The sequence below is a fragment of the Mesoplodon densirostris genome, chromosome 3 (assembly GCF_025265405.1).
Source record: "Mesoplodon densirostris isolate mMesDen1 chromosome 3, mMesDen1 primary haplotype, whole genome shotgun sequence".
In the NCBI taxonomy this organism is placed as follows: Eukaryota; Metazoa; Chordata; class Mammalia; order Artiodactyla; family Ziphiidae; genus Mesoplodon; species Mesoplodon densirostris.
In genome coordinates this window covers 29,137,498-29,157,431 of record NC_082663.1, presented here as the reverse complement: position 1 = coordinate 29,157,431, position 19,934 = coordinate 29,137,498, and the positions used below count along the sequence as shown (strand labels likewise).

General features: G+C 42.4%; 1 long non-coding RNA gene across 1 annotated transcript; it reads left to right on the top strand.

The window, feature by feature from the left end:
• Nucleotides 1-204: 204 nt before the first annotated feature.
• On the top strand, nucleotides 205-19,005 carry LOC132485146 (uncharacterized). Its single transcript, XR_009531394.1, has 4 exons — nucleotides 205-334; nucleotides 15,318-15,425; nucleotides 16,028-16,182; nucleotides 18,867-19,005. It is a non-coding gene; the product is annotated as an uncharacterized LOC132485146 (long non-coding RNA).
• Nucleotides 19,006-19,934: the final 929 nt, after the last annotated feature.

The following is a 19,934-nucleotide window of genomic DNA, read 5'->3' as shown; positions in this document are numbered from 1 at the left end:
TTAAGAATAAACTTCGGGGGATGTAACAGTGCTTGCAGTTAACGAGGATATTCTCTCTATCATTTTCCCTCTATTGTGGCTTCCTTGGGATATATTTTGTCTTGCTTGACTTCTTCACAGTCTGATGGATTGAAGCTCTATCAAACACAAGTGCTCTGGAATAAGATGTGACTCACATCCTCACTCCATTGTAAAAGTCATAAAGGCAGTAACTCAAGTGTATGGCTGACTCAGTAACTGCCCAGCATTATCTTTATTGAAATTATCTTGCAATCTAGAAATTAGAAGTGAAATAACCCATGAAGTCATCCTGATCCTGCTATTCTGGGCCAAGGTAAGAGTTTTTCTGGGCTATTTTTCTATTACTCTTTCAATTTAGTTTTATAACTATCAGTCATGCAACAACTCTGATCATTTATTTAACAGATTTCTATTCTAACTAGCTGCAAAATGATAGAACTTATCACTAATAAGCAAAGCACCTCTCCTGAGATGAAATGGTGTTTATTTTTCAAAGAAATAAGAGATGGGAGGCCAGCCCATAAAACCCAGGAAAACCTATGGGATGATTAGAAAGTTATTCATGAATTCCAATCTTGTCTGTGTCTAGGTGTGGCGTAGTAAGGTTTATCATGGGATGGAATTTGTCCAGGCAGTGTGCCTGGAGCAGTGGAGAAAGGTCTAAATGGAAAGGATTGCCCACTGAGCCATCGTCTTCCTTCTAGCTGTCAATGCTGAGCATGGGAAGACTAGAAATAGACAGGAAGGGGAACCTAGGTAGGTGGATTGGCCAGAGTAGACAGAGCAGTAGATTGAAATGAGCATCAGTTCTAGAAATGCAGGTCTGATTGTGGCTCCCATCCCCCTACAAGATGATCTCCAAGTCTCTTAGTTTGGAGAAACTGTGGCCATCAATGTTCCACTCGGCCTCAGTGTTTGTTTCATTCCTGATTCCTTTGTCGTTCTGCTCCCTCTCTCTGGAATACCCACTTCCCTTGCCTACTTGAAATATTTGAATTTGTTTTTATCAAACTTAGTTTAGCTCTCATTTCTTTGGGAAACTTGCACTGACCCCAGAGACAAAGTCCATAACTCCCTTTCTGCCAAGTGCATGCTCTGATTGTTGTACTTACCCAAAGGCGTGTAATTTATTTATCTACTTGATTTTTTTGTCTGTTTCCTCTAATGGACTATGAGCTACCTGAGGACAGATCTGTGTCTTTATTCACGTTGTGTCTGCTGTGCCTAGCACAGAACCTAGCACAGAGCAGGAGCTCATGACATTTATGTAGAGTGAATGAATGAATGAGTGAGTGCATGAGAAAGGAGGCACAGTTTTGTTGTTAGGAATTTAGGAGAGCATCCAGAGATACCACAGCAGGTGTTTCCTGTATTGTGGTGGTGCTTGGATCAAATGTTTTCTAAGAAAATGCCATTCATCAAATAGCTTTCCTGACTTTTACAGGGTCATAGATTCAGCACGAAGGAAAATTAGAAATCATCTTTTTCAACATCCCACTTCAAAAGAGAAGTCCCTTCTAGGGCATTATGACAGTGAAGCACCTGGCTTGCATTGGAATACCCCGGCGGCAGCAATTACCAGGGAGTCTGCTCTAGCCTCAGACGGCTATGTTTGTCTTTCATGATTGGGCATAATTTGCTTCTTTGAAATCTTCATCTGAGTAAGCTCTCAGTAAAGTTTAGCTATTACTATGATCATTTTCTTTTTCTCGTCGTGAAAAATACCTAAAGGTAGTTATCAAGGTTTCCATCTCTTTTCAAGTTTAATTTCCCTGATGTCTTAAACCCAAGACTTGGTTCCCAGATCCCTGGCCCTCCTGGCCCCTTTCCCTTTACTTGCCATGAGACACACCAGCCACCAGCGCGTGACCAGTGCTTGTTGCGATCTGCTCTCTTTGACATTTCCTGGCTCAGTTCATTCCAGAGAAAGGTCCCTTTCATCCCTCTGCTCCACGCTTATCAGAAACAAATGCCCAAAGCAGAAGGCTGAAGTTGTGATTAGTTGGTATGGGAGAAAAGTGTATATGGACACACAAATAAGAATCGAATCCTGGGTAGTAGTCATCTGCCAAAGGAGAGCTCGGTAGGGGAAGTGATTCTAAATAAGTGATCACGGACATAGGAAGCTCATATTTTAAAAGAATTTTATAGTATTAAGTAGAAATTATAGAAGAAAGCAAGCTTTCTTTCTGTACTATTTATTCACACATTGCCGTTTGCTCATCGAAAAGCAAAACAAATAACCTGTATTTCTTGGCAGCAAAGCCATTTCAAGCTCAAATAATAAACTGAATTGTCAGAGAATCAGAGACTCGTGGGAGATTAAAAATAGTTTCTTCTGAGCAGAAACTGAGATCCTACATTGCATATATGAAATTCTTTTTTTTAATTGAAGTATAGTTGATTTACAATGTTGTGTTAATTTCTGCTATACAGGAAGGTGATTCAGTTATACATATATGTATATTCTTTTTTTAAAATATTCTTTTCCATTATGTTTCATCATAGGATATTGAATATAGTTCCCTGTGCTGTACAGTAGGACCTTGTTGTTTATCCATTCTATATATAATAGCTCACGTCTGCTAATCCCAACTTCCCACTCCATCCCTCCCCCAAGCCCCTCTCCCTTGGCAACCACATGTCTGTTCTTTGTGTTCAGGAGTCTGTTTCTGTTTCTTAGATAAGTTCATTTGTGTCACATTTTAGATTCCACATATAAGTGATATCATATGGCATTAGTGTTTCTCTTTCTGACTTACTTCACTTGGTATGATAATATCTAGGTCCATCCATGTTTCTACAAATGGCATTATTTCATTCTTTTTTATGGCTAAGTAGTATTTCATTGTATATATGTACCACATCTTCTTTATCTATTCATCTGTCGATGGACATTTATGTTGCTTCCATGTCTTGGCCGTTGTAAATAGTGCTGCTATGAAACATAGGGGTGCATGTATCTTTCTGAATTATAGGTTTATCTGGATATATACCCAGTAATGGGATTGCTGGGTCACATGGTAGCTCTATTTTTAGTTTTCTGAGGAACCTTCATATGGTTCTCCACAGTGGCTGCACCAACTTATATTCTCACCAGCAGTGTAGGAGGGTTCCCTTTTCTCCACACCCTCTCCAACATTTGCTATTTGCAGACTTTTTAAAGGTGGTCATTCTGACTGGTGTGAGGTGATACCTCATTGTAGTTTTGATTTGCATTTCTCTAATAATTAGTGATGTTGAGCATCTTTTCAGCACATGAGAGATTCTTAAGTTCTTCTTGGATGGCCTGGGGGAAAACAAAGCAAAAGATTCTCCTTTTTGAAAAACTTATATGAATTTTAATATTAGCCACCATAAGTAAATGCATTTGCAATATCACAAATGTTTATAGATGTAGTCATAACCTATTTTAATATTTAGTAAAATACAACCCTTAATTTCTTTTTCTTTTTTTGCAGTTTTGAAATTTTATTGAAAAAATATTTGACATATAACATTGTGTAAATTTAAGGTGTACATGTTAATTTGATACACTTATGAATCATAATATGATTACAATAATGAACACCTCTATCCCATTACATTTTTTTTTTTTAGGGGTTGGAATAATTAAGTTCTAGTCTCTTAGCAAGTTTGATGATTATAATACCATATTGTTGTCTGTATTCCCTATACTATGCATTAGATCTCTAGGGCTTTTTTACTACTTGTTGTAAGTTTGTACCCTTAAACAACATCTTTCCTATCCTCCTACCCATTCTCCTTTTTGATGCAAATAATACCAGAACAAAATCAACAAGAAAGTAGAACGTCCTTCTAAAATTAATTAATTGTCAGCAATAAAGGAATCGTTTATAAATGATATTGATAAAGAGCCTTGTGTTAACCAGCACATGTAAATGATGTTCTAACTAGTAACCTGCCATTTGTATGACACAGCTTTCAAGTTATTTTCTTAATATTGGTGATGAGTTTGCGCTGAGTGATCCCTCTTCTCTTAACCAGCTCCTCTTGTTCTCAGTGACACATATTTGCACAATGACTAGCTAAGGAGAGAGCTCTTACATCTTTTGCACAGAAACTGAGATCTGGGTAGCTAGCTGAATATAAGATACAGACTGTGTCAAAAAGATGCAGCTAAGCATGGGGTGGGGTCATGGGTTTGGGGAAGAGAAGACACAAGCTGGAGGAGACTGCCCATTTCAGGTGAGTCAGCCCAGGGAAACTGATATTTCTTTATAGGGCTCTTTATTGCAGGTGCAAAGATTGGCTTTACAAGCAGCATCTAGACTGAAAATCACAGGGTCCACAGTAATGGTGAAATTCAGAGATATGGTCCAGGGAAAGCAAGAGGGCAAACTGTTGCAGCAGAAAATGTTGGTTTCCATTTTGCCCCTTCCTTGCTTCTCGTAGGATCCTGATTTTGCACAGGTATCTCCTTTTTTCCCTCTCTCTCTTTTTTTTTTTTTTTGCGGTACGCGGGCCTCTCACTGCTGCGGCCTCTCCCATTGCGGAGCACAGGCTCCAGATGCGCAGGCTCAGCGGCCATGGCTCACGGGCCCAGCCGCTCTGTGGCACGTGGGATCTTCCCGGACCGGGGCATGAACCCGTGTCCCCTGCATCGGCAGGTGGACTCTCAACCACTGCGCCACCAGGGAAGCCCTTTCCCTCTCCTTTTTTTTTTTTTTTTTTTTTTAATAAGCAACACTGTGCTCCCAGGGAGGCTGGGGATGAATTGTGTGTAGCCTAAACTAAGCATGGCAGTCTCTCTCTCTCTCACTGGGAATTAGTTTAAGCAAGTGCACATGAAGAGATTCTGGCCAGTGAGAAAAGAGAAGTCTACGCTGGATCCTTTGAATAGGATTATAAAGAGAGATACCTAGGAAGACTCAGTTTGTTACTCTACTAGGCTTATCCCATATGATGTGATGCCCAGAACCGCAGCAGTCATTGTACAACATGAGGAGCTAGGCTAAGGATTGGATCCACACATTGAAGATGACTGAGCAGAGACATGGCAACCCCTAGGGCCTGAAACACTTAATTAACCAATCACAGAGCTGCCTATTATGAACTGAATTGTGTCTCTCCAAAATTCATATGTTGAAGTCTTAACTCTCAGTGCTTTGAAATATGGCTGTATTTGGAGATAGTGCCTTTTAAAGAGGTAATTAAGGTCAAATGAAGTCTTATGGGTGGGCCCTAATCCAATCAGACTAGTGTCTTGATAAGAAGAGGAGAGTTGGACATACAGAGAGAGGCACAGAGATGCAAATGCAAAGAGAAGGCGGCTGTCTGAATGCTAAGGAGAGAGGACTTGGGAGTAACCGAAGCTCCCACACCTTGATCTCAGACTCTGAGTCTCCAGAACTAAGAGAAAATAAATTCCTGTTGTTTAAGCCACCCAGTCTGTGCTATTTCGTTAGAGCAACTCTTACAAACCAATACACTGCCCTTCCTTTGGCCTTCTTAATATATAGGGCCATACAATTGTTTGTTTTTTAAGTCACTTAAGTGGGGTTTTCTATTCTATTCTAGCAGAGTTGCTAAAAAATCAAAAAAGATATTGCAGCAATATTATTCTATTACAATGAAAGCAAGTCTGAAGATAGGAGATGTAGCTATAACATCTAACATTGAAGGTCAGAAAAACACAGAGAGTCATCCGAAGTAATATTGTCATAACACAAGGAGTAGCAGGTCATCTAGTAACCAGGTGGAAGCTGAAGATGTCAGAGGAGTGGTAGCATTTTTATTTTTTCCCAAACACTAGGGTTTCTGCTCTCCCAACCCTCCCATAGCTGGACCTGAGGATGGAGCCTCATGAGGATATGGTTTGTGGCCAAGGGACAGAGTGAAGCTGACAGTCCCATGTGTGGGCTTAGACCAATGACTATGACCTCAGCTAACCAATCAAATTAACTAGCAACAGATGAAAAACAAATTTTGACCAGCTTCAGGGAATGAGAATTTACAAAGTCCTATGTAGTAGTTAGAGTAGGACAGCATGGAACTGACTTCATTTTATGGGTTTCCCCCTACTAATTAAGTTATCCCAAGTTCTAACTTCAAAGCAGGGAGTTGGGCAACCACTGGATAAAGAGAGATCAACTGCCAACATATAATAGTGTTTATATATATTATCAAATAGCTCAGGCTTGGCTCTGAGCTATGAAATAAGAAATGTTCCTCTCATGACTAAATACAAAGTTACATTTGTTGAACCAAGTATATTTTTCTAGAGAATAGTGGTCAAGTTGACCATAACCACATTATTTTAAGTTTTCAATGCTTAGATTAGAATAGCTCATTTTTGGTCTTCCTGCTTTGAGAATGTTCACTTGTAAGCTGTTCACCTCCCTGCTGAAGCTTCCTGAGATCACTTCCATTATTTCTTCACCCACCGCCAAAACATTCATTTGGCTCTAAAAGTATTGAAGACATCCCTTAGGGCATCTGTCCAGGCTGCAGTCCCATATTCCTTCTCTGAGCACTGCTTCATCCTGGAGGTGAGCCCCAGAAAGCCATGTTTATTCAATAGGACATCACTTCTGTTATTGCACTAGGAATAGACAATCAGATTCTCTTTCACAGAAATTTGAATTGGAAGCCAAAGATGCTGGTAGCCTCTGCTGGTCATTTGAACTGAGGAGATGTAAGCACGTGAGTTATGGGGAGGATTGTCTTATACCACTTTCATGGGGAGCAGACAAGTCTGTTGCACAGAGAGAAAAGGATGAGGCAGATATGCAGAGAGAAGCTGAGGTGAGCAAGTATATGACAGGGGGTGGAGTTGTGTGATGGAGACTAGGAAACTTGTAGCTCTAGCTCCTGGTAGATTTTCATTCCTCGTTCCAGCCCTTGGGGAGACCCATCTGTTCATTCTGCCCTTGAGTTGCTCCAGATCCCTTTGTTTTTAGGTTACCTTACTCCCTGGGGCTTATACTCATTTAAGTGGTTTTCTGTTATTTGTATCTAAAACCACCTTGGCCAAGGCAAAGCTAAAATTCAAACCCTTGGCTTGATATTCAACATCATCCCCAATTTGGCCCTCATGTATTATGTTCATCTTCATGTCCCCCTGCCATCATACATGGAGCTTCATTCATACTAGTCTGCCTTCTTTCCTCCTCTCACACCTTATATTTCTTATATTTTTGTTTCATTCCTTATTTCACATAATTTCCTCTACCTAAAATACTCTCTTTCTCTTCTTGGCCTACTTGAACCCTACACACCTTTAAAGGTCAACTCAAGTTTGCCCTTCTAAGTGAAGTCTTCCACAAGCTTCCCAGCCCACAACAATTTCTCCTTCCTTTAAACGTCTACAGTGCTTTTTCTTTCTGTTAACAACTGTTTTGATGTAACAAGAGCTTGTAGTAATGGAGAAAAATAGGTTGGCTTCAGAGAAACACCTCGATGACAGAAACTCTAGCACCAGAGTTTGGAAATAATGTGAGAGACCAAGGCATATATCCCAGGATGTCAGAACAGAGGGGTGGTACCAAAAATATCTTCAAGTATTACCTTTAATAAAATAATATCCAGTATGTTGGAAAACATGAAACATGCATGTTCATTTGACATTTATTATTTAGCTTTCTCAACAACACCTACACTGAGTATGGTAAAGCAATTAGATGAGAGGAGACAGAGATGGAAAAACAAGAGGATATAAAGGAGGAGAGGGACACTGTGGCATTGGAGAAGATGCAGATGGTACAGAGAGGATGAGAAAGAGGTGAGGAGATGGTGAAGGGTCCTCCTTCCTTCTCCTTTCAGGCAAAATCAACTTTAACCCCGACTCTCTGACACCACATCCTCTCTCAAAGAAGAGAAGGGTTAGGAGAAGTTATGAAGATGAAGTAAATAAAGAACAGTAGGATGACAAGGAGGACCAGGACCACTGCTTCCCCTAGGCAAGGGAGACTTAGAATCCCTCACCTTCCACCCAGGGTGGGATATTCCAGTCTTTACGACAAGAATTAACTTGTAAGTACAAATTAGTATTTTTCCTAATGAATATGTGAATCCTTATAGCCCTGCCCACTCTACAACATTCACTCAACAAACATTTATTGCACTTTCTATTATCGGATGGTTCATTAACATATGGATTAGTCACACCCGTCTCCTGTTGCATATTGTAGAAGAACAAAGTCTGATAACACTGGCGGTAAATAGCACGCAGCCATAGGCATTTTGATAAGGCTGAGTCTTTGACTCACCACTGACCTCTGATCCATGAGAGCTTCCCACCCCTGTCTGCCCCTGGGGTTTTCGGAGGCTGATGCTCCCTGACTTGGGTCCTTCTTTTCTCTCAGTATGCCGTGCTTTCAAAAGTTTAAGATAACCAACAGGCTTCAGCTTTTCTCCCTGTTGCCATCTAGAGACAGCACTCTAGGGAGTTTGAAGCCCAGAACATATCACCCTTTGTGTCTATTTCCCCTCTTCCAACATCTTTCTTCAGTTGTATCAGAATATCAAAGGCACTCTCACGGGGAAAAGATGTTTCATACTGGTTTCAGCTCTGCTCTGGGAGGTTGAAAAGATCATTGCATTTTATTTGTTCCTTCTTCCCGTCTAAACCCACGTGGAGACCAACTCTGTACCAAGTGTTGACCTTGAGTAGCCCATAGCCTCATGGAAAAACAACCTGGAAGCCTGGCTTCAAGATGGTGGAAGAGTAACACGTGGAGATCACCTTCCTCCCCACAGATACATCAGAAATACATCTACACGTGGAACAACTCCTACAGAACACCTACTGAACGCTGGCTCGCAAAAGACAAGAAACTCCCCACGTACCTGGGTAGGGCAAAAGAAAAAAAAAAAGCAGATACAAAAGGATAGGGACGGGACCTGCACCAGTGGGAGGGAGCTGTGAAGGAGGAAAGGTTTCCACACACTAGACATTTGTCCAAAGATATACAGATTGCCACCAAACACATGAACAAATCAACATCATTAATCATTAGAGAAATGCAAATCAAAACTACAATGAGATATCATCTCACACCAGTGAGAATGGCCATCATCAAAAAATCTACAAACAATAAATGCTGGAGAGGGTGTGGAGAAAAGGGAACCCTACTGCACTGTTGGTGGGAATGTAAATTGGTACAGCCACTATGGAGAACAGTATGGAGGTTCCTTAAAAAACTAAAAATAGAACTACCATATGACCCAGCAATCCTACTACTGGGCATATACCCTGAGAAAAGCATAATTCAAAGAGTCATGTACCACAATGTCCATTGCAGCTCTATTTACAATAGCCAGGACATGGAATCAACCTAAGTGTCCATCAACAGATGAAGAGCTAAAGAAGATATGGCACATATATAGAACAGAATATTACTTAGCCATAGAAAGAAACGAAATTGAGTTATTTGTAGTGAGGTGAATGGACCTAGAGTCTGTCATACATAGTGAAGTAAGTCAGAAAGAGAAAAACAAATACCGTATGCTAACACACATATATGGAATAAAAAAAAAAGTTCTGAAGAACCTAGAGGCAAGACGGAAATAAAGACGCAGACCTACTAAAGAATGGACTTGAGGATATGGGGAGGGGGAAGGGTAACTTGGGACAAAGTGAGAGAGTAGCATGGACGTATATACACTACCAAATGTAAAATAGATAGCTAGTGGGAAGCAGCCTCATAGCACAGGGAGATCAGCTCGGTGCTTTGTGATCACCTAGAGGGGTGGGATAGGGAGGGTGGGAGGGAGGGAGATGAAAGAGGGAAGGGAGGTGGGGACATATGTATATGTATAACTGATTCACTTTGTTATAAAGCAGAAACTAACACACCATTGTAAAGCAATTATACTCCAATAAAGATGTAAAAAAATAAAAAAAACTACCTGGAAAACGTATTAATCATATAGAAGAATACTAGTCTCTTTTTTTTTAGAACTACTTATACGAATAGAGAGCTGCCATCTCTCTCAGCTTCCTACTTCCCGCTCCCCCCCCCATATCTGTTCTAATTCTCTTACTTCATTGTATTTTAGAGATGGCATTAACTAGCATTGTAAAGGTGGGTATACTGGCTGTGTGTGTGTGTGTGTGTGTGTGTGTGTGTCTTGTAATTTGTAAACAAGAGAGAGGTGCTCTAATTTAATGGTTAATTTTTAAGAAAGCCTGTCCCTTAGCTCATAGATTTTGGTCCATTCAATCCCTTTAGATTCCAGCCAAACATATAAGTCCCATTTCTTTTTTCAAAAAATTTTATAAATTTATTTATTTATTTATTTTTGTCTGTGTTTGGTCCTTATTGCTGCGTGCGGGCTTTCTCTATTTGTGGTGGTGGGGGGGACCACTCCTTGTTGTGGTGCCCGGGCTTCTCACTGCGGTGGCTTCTCTTGTTGAGGAGCACGGGCTCTAGGTGCACGGGCCCCAGCAGTTGTGTCACGTGGGCTCAGCAGTTGTGGCACACAGGCTCTAGAGCACAAGCTCAGTAGCTGTGGTGCATGGGCTTAGCTGCATCGCAGCTAAGGGATCTTCCTGGACCAGGGCTCGAACCCGTGTCCCCTGCATTGGCAGGCAGACCGTCAAGCACTGCTCCACTGCTTGGGAAGCCCCAAGGCCCATTTCTTAGCCTTCCTTCTTCCACCTGAGAAATTATCATGTGCTGCCTGTTTGGGAGACATCTTTGATTCAGGATATACTTATACTCAAGGAATGAGCATATCCAAAGGAAGCATCTCCAAAGGTGGTACATATTATTAGGCTGCCATCAGGATGCACTGGGAGGAGTCCAGCCTTCCCTGATGCCTGGCAGAGTCATTTTTTCCTTAAATGGACAAACCTATATTCTGTTTTTACTCCTTCACCCTCTGTCAAGGTCACAGCACACCTACTGGGTATGAAATGTTACCTTGAGGAGGTAATCATTCTGGGAGCTTCTTTGCATTTTCAGTTTTGTAGACTTAAGATCCTGAAAAAGTTATGCATCATTCCTCAAGTCATACCAAATTTGGTATGGTGTTCCTGGACAGATCCTTTAACTGTAGGATTTTAGCTGCCAGTTCTTCTAATTGAGTTTATATGATTCACTGTCCAAATCCAAGTCACAGTTCTGTGATGAAATAAGAAACAATTTTTTTTCCCCAAGGCTCAGATACCATAGATATGACTGAAAGGTTCACAGAAAGGTCAGTTCCAATCCCATCACAGGTTGATCAACTCAGCCTGGAATCACAAGGCAGGAAATTTTAGGCTCAAAGAGGTATTGGCTCGATGCCTAACACATACCAGCTCTTTGGCAGGTATTTATTAATTGATTAATAGTGTCTTAACACCAGATGCCATCTTTTTTTTTTTTTTTTTTTGCGGTACACGGGCCTCTCACTGTTGTGGCCTATCCCGTTGCGGAGCACAGGCTCCGGACGTGCAGGCTCCGGATGCGCAGGCTCAGCGGCCATGGCCCACAGGCCCAACCGCTCCACGGCACGTGGGATCCTCTCAGACCAGGTCATGAACCCGTGTCCCCTGCATCGGCAGACGGACTCTCAACCACTGCGCCAGCAGGGAAGCCCCAGATGCCATCTTTTAAGAGTCTCATTTCCTTTTAGCTAGTTGTTGATGAGTTTATGTCTGATACAAAAAGAATTTGCCAATTATAGAGTGACATCAATGATTTGAAAAATAAAGTGAGCCCTCCCTCCCAGACTGGCTACATAATTTGTGGAGCCCTCTACAAAGAGAAGATGCAGGACTCTTTTGTTCAAAAATTACTAAGAATTTCAAAATGGCAACTGAAGAGTATTAAAACAAGTGTGATGTCCCTAATAAGGACAGATCACACACTTGTGAAGCTGGCCCACCCCTCCTGCCCCTTTTGATTGGTACGTATGAGTGCCTACAATTTATCAGTCATGGTGCTTATCTTTATCATATACATCATCTTCTATTATTCCCATAGCAACCATATGAGTCTGGGAGATTTCTTAACTGACTCAGGATCATACACAAAAGACTGTATACAGTGTCAGTTTTTTCCCACCAAAAAGAATGTATATCAGTTCTGAATGATGTGTTTCACATATGCTGTCTTGTACAATTTCTCCTTATCTTGTTATGTAGATAATAATCATTAACACAAACTGATAACTTGAAGGTGTCAGGCAATGTTCTATTTGTTTTACATGCCTTCACATGTTTGACACCTAGTGGTGCATTCATGCTGCTTTGGTTAGGATTTGGCAGAAGGCAGAAAGCCCAACTCAGAGGATTAGCTGAAGAGATTTTAATGAAGGGACTGCTTTCAGAGGTGTGGATAGGATGAAGGGGATCTTCAAGAAATATGGATACGTCTGGAACTAGAAAACACAGGAAACTGATAGCATTTCAGGCTGCAAGGAGCAGAGGGAGGGAGGACAGAGTCACCAGACAAAGTTCCATCTTCAGTCATGGCAGACGGGCCACTTGTCAGATACAGCGGTCAAGGAAGACAGTCACTGCCAAAGCCTGGTTAGGAGGGAGGGTGTGGAGGCAAAAGATTTCAACCCCCTTTCCTGTTGCCCTCAAATCTGCTGCCCAAGGCCTCCCTGTGACCCAACTCAAGAGAGCCCAGGGGGCTGAAGTCCATAGAGCTTAGGGTCCTAGAACATGGATCAGGATAGAGAATGGCAAAGGCAACTGGAGAAAAACAGAATAATTATTATCTCCCTTTTACAAATGAAATGGAGACACAGAGAGCCTAAGTAACTTGCTCCAAATCACTCAGGTAACAACTAGCAGAGCCAGGATTCAAACTCATGAAGTCTCAAGGCACCACTATGTTCTAAAACATATTCTCAAATGGTACAGAAGGCCAGCATGTACCCATAAACTCTCTGCTACTAAACTTGTTGGTTTGGAATATTGTAATCAGGGAAATCCAGCCTGAACAAATAAAACTGAATTTTAATTATTAAAAATGTGTGCAGTTGGATTACCTTCAAGATGAAGAATAGTTAGGACTAGGATTGCAAAGCATTTCCTGGGAGACGATTTGGGGGGAACTTGGTTTAAGAAAGGAGAGGGGTGGCTTGCAGTAAGCTGTGTTAATTTCAAAGGAAATGAGTAATTCTGAAAGGGTGTCAAGAGCACTTGAAAAGTTCGATTTCTTAATAGGGTACATATTCTTCCCAATTTATATTCCTTGTAGCTTGTTTAGATCACGCATTAATTCAAGGGCTATGTAATGAGACACTCCTACGTGTCTGTTGTTGCTCTAGGTGCTGGCACACAGCTACAGACACAACAAATAAAATCTCTACTCTGGAGGCACTTAATCTCTAGTGGTAGGAGACAGATGATAAACAAATAATGAATAAATATTTGATAGTGCTATGAAGAAGAATAAAACAGAATAAGAAGATAGAGGGTGACAGGGGAAGGAGAAAGATGTTATTTAATATAGAATTATCAAGAAAGTCACTCTGACAAGGAGACATTTGAGCAGAGAACTAAAGGAAACATCTGTTTCATTGATGGTGCAAAAGTGAACTTTAGCCCAGTTACATAGAAGAGGATTTTAGATCCGGAAGGGACCACAGAGATGCTCGCCTTCTATTCATGAAGAAACTGAGGCCTGGGGGATTAAGGCTTTATCCAGAACCGTACTGTGAATGATTATCAGTGAAGCTTGGGCCAAAAAATCACATATTGTGACTCTCAGTCTGTCATTCAACAAATATTATTGGGCCCTCATTATGTGCCAGGCACCCAGTCTCATGCTTTTTGCACAGGAATCCTACTGTTTACTGATTCAGAATCAATTTCAAATTAGTGAGTTTTTACTGTGATTTAAGTTTCAGCTACCTTGAGGTGTGGGTTCCCTTTGTGTAGTGTGTCCAGATGCCCTGGAAGATAAAAGAAGTCCTAGCAGTTGTGGCTGGTGGAATGAGACTTATAAACTATACCCTAACCCTTCTTTCAATTGAATTATTATTTTTGTGTGTGTAACTTGAGAATAAGACTCTGGTGGTTCAAGTGGGCCAGTTAAAAATCATGCTCTCTCCCTCATCTAGGATCGATATTGACAAAAAATGGATCACAGCAGAGTTACTGTCCTAGTGTGGGAGGCTGGGCAAAAGGAGAGGAATTCAGGCAGGAAGAGAGCCAGGGCATTCAAGCTCAAATCAGGGAAATGCAGTGTCAGAATGTGACACAAGATGTTCCCAGGGTGTTACACCAAACGCAGGGTACAAATGTAGGAATAGAGTCAGTGGCCAGAGTGAGGGCATGGAGACCTGGACGAGCCCAGGGGAGGTAGCTGAAGAGGAGAAGAAAGACATGAGTTTAGCCGGGCCAGGTATCATGGACCAGGGTGAAAGCGAGAGGCTAGTGCCAGAGATGATTCTTACAGATGTGTGTCTCCAAAAGCTGCATTCAAAGGCCCAGGTTCCACCTCTTGCAGAGTTGACAATTATTTTTAATATAAACTCATTTTAAATAGCATTTTTAACCTTACAAACCCTTCACACATACACAGCATCTTATTTAATCAGTAAAGTAATGGATGAAGTTATTTTACCCATATTTTATGGATGAGAGAGTTGAGGTCCAGAGAGGTTGAGAACAGAACCCAATATCTGATGATGAGCTGATGCCAGAGCAGGGAAGAGAACTCAGGTCTTCCAACCTCCATCTCTCATACAGCTTTGACCCAGACTACGGGGCCATGTGATGGGAAGATGGAAAGGAACTGTCAGTGGCAAGACTAGAAAATTTACACCAAAATTGTGGGATCTTTCCTACAGTGGAAATTCATACATCTTAAGAAATAGCAATTTGCTTATGTAATCTCCCTCTTCTTTTTTGGGGAGACCAGTCACCTCATTTGCAAAGGAAGACAACCTCATGGCTTTGGTACTTATCTTGAAGCATTCAACCTAGTTGAACTTGAAAACGGCCAAGGGTTGTCTTACTTTGGGTTTCATCATGTGAAGTCTCACATTAGTTTTTATCATCTGAATGTAGACCCTACAGGAGAGTATTTACCAACTCTCCTTTGGGTTGGAAGTTTCAGAGAATTAATGGCCCTGGGGACAGACCTCACGCAATGAAGCTGGAGGATAAACAGTCCAGCATCCTTTCACCTTGAATGGATACTTCTGCAGCACACTCTTTATGGTCTTCCAGAACTCCTCATTCTTATTGTGTCCACAATGCCAACAACTTTAAAATGCTCCTTAACACACCTTGTATTTGCTCTTTTCCATTGCATGTATCACTAAATGATGCTTCCTGGTTTCAGTTCCCAAGTAAAATACTTCCACTCAAATCTTTGTCTCAGGATCTGTTTTTTTGGAAACTCAACCATGACAGTTGGAAGAACTGGAAGTGGCCTGAGAAAACAGACCGACAACTGTGATTTGGAACCTGACAGTTCACTGGCCAGAAGGTAACAAGCATCCTTTGTTGGTGGTAAGTTAGGTGGTGAAAACCCCTTGTGTGCTGGAGCATTATAGTTACTAAGACTCACCCATGGGGAGTTGGGATGGAGTACTGATGGAAAGGGATGCCCTGGCTTATGCCATAGCTCCAGCACTTGAAAGATTTGAGGGCAATGGTAACTACCAAGATTGGGGGTTGGTTTCTGCTGTTTGCAGTAGTCACTCTGAAAAAAGAAGTTAACAGGCTCATGTCAGTGAAGAAGAAGAAGGTAAGGAGTCCTCTATGCTGGTGTATAAAGAGACTCACATCTTCTGCAGCTGGAGGGCAGACTGCTGAAAACCAGGTTTATAATTTGATTATAAGAATGACAGGGATGGGGGCACCAGCATGGGGTCCCCTTATCAAGGCTGACCTAGCTACTGCCGCATCTACTGCCTGACCCATTAACAGCGGAGACTGATGCTGAGCTCTCAGTTTTGTACGATCCCTCAAGGAGTCAACTTACCACTGGTCGAAAGTTGATTATATTAGACCCATCCCACTTGGAAGGAGACACAGACTCGTGCTTAGTGGGGCTGGATTTAACTTCCCTGTCTACCTTTATCTAAGGATTCACAGAATGTCTGGTTTACCAACATGGGAATCCACGTAACATTACCTCAGACCAAAGGAACAACTTTACAGTGAAGTCGAGACAAAAGTCACACAACCACAGGCTCTACTGATCCTACCACACACCCCGTCATCTGGAGGCTGCTGGCCAGGTAGAGTTTTGGAATGACCTCATAAAGGCTTAGCTACGATGCCAGCTGGGGATGATACACCATGGGCTTGGGACGCTGGTCTTTAAGGTATGGTATATGCATCAAGTCATTATCCTGGGAGGTAGAATTCACAGATCCAGGAAATAAAAGTAGGAAGTGGTCCTCTCACCGTCATTCCTAGTGACCTACTTGGAGAGGTTGTACTTCCTGTTTCTGCAACTTTGGTTTCTCCTAGACTAAAGACCCCAGTTCCTGAAGTAAACGGAGGTGAGAGGAACTTCTGTACAAATTTAGTCAGGACTTCACTAAATTTAAAGCTGTGTCTGTCACCGGGTCATTTAAAACTCCTGGGTCAACAGTCCAGTAAGCCAAAAAAAAAAAGAAAAAAAAAGTTTTTATACGGGCAGGAATAATTGACCTTGATTATCATAAGGAAGCAGGCTTCTTTCTACACAGTGGGAACAGGAAGAAGTGTGTCTGGAACTCAAAGGACAGCTTGGGTCCCCTCTTGATGCATCTAGACTGTGGATGGGCAATTGCAGCAACTACACCCTGACAAGGACATGGAAACCTGGGGTTCAGACCCCTCAGGGATGCGGGTGTAGCTTATCCCACTGGGCACACAACCTAGACCAGCAGAAGGACCGGCCGAGGCTCAGGGGAGTTCAGAGTGAGGGGTAGAAGAGCCAGATGAGGAAGGGCAGAATTAGATCCTTTGGACTAACTGAAGCAGAAGGGGCTGTGGCTTACCTCACCCATGGGACTGTTATAAATTGTTTTTTCCCCTTGGAAATTGTGACCAACCACCTTCAAAGCTCAGTGACAAGACAGATGCATGAATAGATTTGTGTGATGACAGAGGTGGACTGCAGCAGAGGCTGTTGGTCCTCCACCCCCATCGTTTGGTTCTCACTGGTCCCATGCAGACAAGCAGGTCCCCACTCCTGCCAGAGGGCTTCTGTGGCCACAGGAGCAAACTTGGCTTGTAAGGGGGAAGGCCAGAAATCCCAGGGAATTCACATACTAGGGGGTAGCCCTCAGCCAATGAAAGAATGGGAGATGGTAGATAAATACTCAGCTTCTTTGCCCCTTGGGTGGGATGCCTCTGAATCACATTCTCTACAGTTTTCCAGCGAAACACCCTTGGACTAGAACCCCAGACACCCTTAGGTACCCTGGCCCTTAATGCACACCATGTTGTCTGTCTTCCTTTTCCTGAACCACCTCTCCACTCCCTTACTTGTGCTTCCTGGCATTACCTCTCAAATAAGCCATTTGTACCCAAATCCTTATCTCAGATCCAGCTTCTGGGTGAACCCAAATTCCTAGAGTGGCTGATCCAGAATATGAGTCCATGTAGTTTGGCCCCAGAGTCCATGACTTTAACCACTACATGTGAAATAAAGAAGTATTCCTTAAATATAATGGATGCTAAAGAGGAGAAAAAGGATCCAAATATCCTTTTTTTTTTTTTTTTTCCAATTTGGCTGCACCACACAGCATGCGAGATCTTAGCTTCCTGGACCGGGGATCAACCCCTGCCCTGACAGTGAAAGTGCCGAGTCCTAACCCCTGGACCGCTAGAGAATTCCCCAGGCTTTTTTCCCCCCAAATATCCTTAAAGTCAGTCTCAGAATCAAATGATTCCAACTTTACAAGCCTTATGGTCAAGTGTTAATTTTTTTATAGAATGATAACTTCACTCGGTATCAATGTCTGTAAGAAAGTTGGTGAACACTCATCTGGATGTCTCTTTTCTTGTCCATTAAGATGTGAATCTATTCATTTAATATTTTCTTTACTTTTTCACATTTGTGAAAAATGTGATTGCATGATACTGAAAGAGGAGCCCCCTACCCCTCAAAAAAAATAGCATGCATGTAAAGCAAAATTGTGTTTATTTTTTAGCTGTTTTTACCAACTGAGTTCAATGTTATCCCACACAGAGTGTAAAAGTCTTGGCTTCCTCTACATCCAAAGTTTCATTAGGATCTTTGTGAATTATCCTCATTGTCAGAGGGAAGAAAAGGGAGTATAAAGAAACAGAAAAGGATCCCATGCCCTATCCCTTTGCAGTGGGCCTGGGGAGGCTGTGGCATTCTTCCTCTCCACTTCTCTCTGAAGCCTTCGGTCCAATTTGGAGTCAGACTGACATAAGCAAGACCACTCTGAATAGGCAATGGCCTGGGAAGGGGTTTGCACATTTCTTAGAGAAAGAGGCAAGGACCAGTAAGTTGCCACATCTACAATGTGAGCCTCGTGGCCTGAGTACCGATCTGGGGAGGTAGCCTAAGAGGCCAAGAAAGTACAAAGCTGCAATAGTGGGCTTTGCACGGGTCACATCTTGGTTATTAGCTGCATAAGCTATGTTGGGAGGAGAATGTAGAGCCCAACTCTGGGACCAGGCTGTCTGGGTGCCTGGTTTGAGTCCCAGCCCCACCAATTACTTGATATTACTCAGCTTCCCTGGGATTCAATGCCATCATCGATAAAAGAAGGGCAGAGACTGGCAGGTGGGTAGACAGAGACGATGCAGCTCAGTAATAGTCTCTATCTCGTAGGGTGGTTGTGAGGATTAAATAAATTGCTATATAGAAATTCTTAGAGCAATGTATGTACATAGTAAGCACTGTTTCAGAGTCTGTTACTTTATTCTAACTCTCATATTTCTCTGTGCCTTTCAGCATCCAGGTTGCTGCAGGATTGATTGAGCCATTCCTTACGTGTCTAGCACCAGCCTGTTGCCTGGAAAATCTCTCTGCCAAGGCCACGTGTCTGCTTCTTGTCTCTGGGATATTGTTCTTGGATGACAAAGTTGACCTCTACAACTGGGCCCTGCATTATCTCTGAGGCAAGGAGCTTATGAGTTGGGCATAGGGAATGAGCCTCTGGTATGCTGGTCCCATCTGGAAAGACTTGCATTCTCACCTTATAAAGTAAATCTCCTTCAGAGAGTTAGACACAAGTCAACTATGTCTGGGCTGAGCAGGCGTCAAACCTACTCTTGCTTCCTCTCTCCCTATCAGTTAGGGATCAAAGGGCAAGGGTCTCCTACAATGAGTCCAGTTCCAGAACTGCATCTTGCCACCTACTTCCTCCAGAGTTCAATAATAACAGAAATTGCTACCATCTCCTGGGCATCTAATTATGGGCCAAACAGTATGTAGGAAGCCCTAGTACTGGGTTGGCCAAAAAGTTCGTTCGGATTTTTTTCGGTACTATTTCATGACATTAATACTCTAAGCAACTCTGCCAAGTATTAGTGTCCCCTTTTTACAGGTGAGGAAACTGAGACTCAGAGGTTTCAGCTACCTGGTGAGGAGGTGGCAGCTTCGAGATTAGTCTGACTCCAAAGGCCTTTCCACCCCACGATGATGTCAATGGATCCATCATGCATTCGCTTCTAAACTTTTCTACCGTCAATACAGGTAAGCAGAGGAAATAGATTTCTATCCTTGAAAACCTTATCATTCTGATGGAAGACAAGATTCACACAAATGGAGCAGTTTGGAAATGATCCGTTAAGTGTGGTGAATCAGGTGCTAAACTGAACACCACAAACTCTACATGTTGAGGGAGCTTCGAGAAAGGGAAGAATATGAGAACAAAGTCCTCGAGAAGCAGGGCTTGGATGGGGAAGTGTGCTCTGCAGAGAGAGGGAAGGAACGTCCGCGGAGGGTGAAATCCGTGGAGAAAGAGAAGGAAGACAGAGAGAAGCCCAGCCAGTGGAGGAGGAAACCGATGCCACTGGA